This window comes from Macrobrachium nipponense, chromosome 15, assembly GCF_015104395.2.
Source record: "Macrobrachium nipponense isolate FS-2020 chromosome 15, ASM1510439v2, whole genome shotgun sequence".
Classification (NCBI taxonomy): Eukaryota; Metazoa; Arthropoda; class Malacostraca; order Decapoda; family Palaemonidae; genus Macrobrachium; species Macrobrachium nipponense.
In genome coordinates this window covers 53,538,235-53,540,817 of record NC_087208.1, presented here as the reverse complement: position 1 = coordinate 53,540,817, position 2,583 = coordinate 53,538,235, and positions in this window count along the sequence as shown.

Sequence of the window (2,583 nt, the reverse complement as noted above, 5' to 3'; positions counted from 1 at the left end):
CCATAATGAATGTTTTTTTATTAGACCGATTCATGCAACTTGACAACGAAAGTATCGAACATTTTCCCTTCCCTGTCCAAACGCGTGTTATTGCGTCGTCAATTCGTCAATTGCATCGTCAACATACCTGCAAATGCTGAGAGAGAGAGAGAGAGAGAGAGAGAGAGAGATCTAACACCGTATTATTATTAGCTCCGCGAGGCAAATCCTCAAAGGCGCTCTCGTATTATTTAGATAAAAAAAAGATTGATACAGCAAAAACGGTGATTCACCTTGGGGGCCAAAACATAAACACACCAGGTTGACCTATTTAGCAGCGACTTTGTGTGTGACACTGAATCCGCCAGTGCTTTGTTTACCTTACAAGAGCAAAGTGCGACACTTAGCGAGCCATAATGGCGAGAATGAAAGCTTTCGGGGATGAATAGAAATGCTCTTTGAAGTATTACGTGGGGGAATGTAGGCGGTCCGGGATGACTTTCTTATTTTTTATTTTTTTGGTGCGCGCGCTAAACCCAGCTGTCTGATTTAGACGCTCGGACGTTGAAGGTTAACTGTTAAGAAAAAAGCTCTACGATTGCATAGAGGCTTTGTTTTATTGTCTGGCTATTCATCGGCTTGTTATGTCGGTGCATTTTACGCATTCGGTTAATAATCTCCTGTCAACAGGATTCGTATGAGCGTTCGCGAAAGAATCTTGTCGCTGTTGATTGAAGGTGACCTGTCATGAGCGTCAGCGAGATCAGCTGGGAGATTAAGACGCGGAGACTCTGTTTATTATTGACATACCAGTGATAATAACTGTCGTTATTGTGACTAATTTTGTTATTGTGATCGTAGGCTTTATCAGAGAATTCACGGAAGTAGACCTTTCGCCTTTTGTGACTATAAAAAAAAATAAATAACGATACACCGCAGAAAATTTAGGGTAATGAGGCCAACCAATATTTTTGTTTTGTTTTCGTTTTGTTGACATCGCTTTTGAAGACTCTGCCCCCCCCCCCCCCCCCCCCCCCCCCCCCCCCTCACCCCCTTGCGCACTCATCAGGTGCTGTATGTGTGCATATCAGTTATGATTTTTATCGAGGCGTCTTTCGTAAACAGCTAACACAAATCTTCGTCATGGCACAGTTGCGTCTCTGTTTGTGACGAGGTCGAAAAGTCTCTCTCTCTCTCTCTCTCTCTCTCTCTCTCTCTCTCTCTCTCTCTCTCTCTCTCTCTGCCAACAAGGAATCAGTGGAATTTGTTTCTGGTGATTAGAAATTCATTTCTCGATATAATGTGGTTCGGATCCCACAAAAAGCTGTAGGGCCCGTTGCTATAGGTAACCAATTGGTTCCTAGCCACGTAAAAATGTCTAATAATCCTTCGGGCCAGCCCCAGGAGAGCTGTTAATCAGTTCAGTGGTCTGGTTAAACTAAGATATACAAAACTTCTCTCTTTATTTAATTGTTTGGTTATATTTAATTTCAATATTTGATAATATTCATTTTAACTTTTAAGGTTAGGTTATTAGCATTTACTGGTAATGTATTAATCATGCATTTTCATATAACTGTTTAGTCATATCTAGTGTTAATATTAACAACCTTCGGACAATGAAATTCATCAGACGAAACCTTTATTCTAAAAATAAAAATAACAAATTTTCTTTGAAAATAAGAAATTTGTCAAATTTCATATTTTCAAAGAAAATTTCCAGGTAGTGAACCCTTTCGTCTGTAAAATAAATAAATAAATAAATAAATAAATAAAATAAACTCTTTGGAATGAAAAACTCTGTCAAATGTCCAGGTAGCGAATTCTTTCGTCTGCACACAAAAAATAAATAAATAGATAAAATAAAAACCCATTAATTTGAAGGAAAAAATTCTGCCAAATTCCCAAGTAGCGAGCCGTTTCGTCTCAAAAAAAAAATAATAAATAAATAAAATAATAAAATGAACAGTTTGAAAAGACAAGCTCTGCCAAATTTCCAGGTAGTGAACACTTGTCTGCACAACAATAAACACAAACAAATGAATAAAGAAATAAAATTAAAAAACCCTTTAATTGAACAGAAAAATTCTGGCAAATTTCCAGGTAGTGACTTTCGTCTGGAAAAAAAAATGAAAAGAAAAACTACCAAATTTCCAGGTAGTAAACCCTTTCGTCTGCACAAAAAGTAAATAAAATAAAAAACCATTAATTTGAAAAGAAAATTTCTGCCAAATTCCCAAATAGCGAGCCCTTTCGTCTGTATAAAAAAAAAATCTTTTGGAGAAATTCTGCCAAATTTCTAGGTTATTACTTTGCTATTACTTCTCCTCCTCCTCCTCCTCCTCCTCCTCCTCCTCCTCCTCTCTCTCTCTCTCTCTCTCTCTCAGTTCCAGGCAGCATTTTATCCTGGCGAGATTCCAGGTTGCAGATCGTCCCATGCACTGCACTGCCGCAGTGCCGTTCATTCCAGTCCGGAATAATTCCCAGTATATTCCAGTTCGTATTTTTATTTTACGTCGTTTCAGGATCCTTATGGATCAGAATCGACGTTTTTTTTATGAATTAGAGTCTTTATTTCATTATGGATTAAATCGTCATTTTATT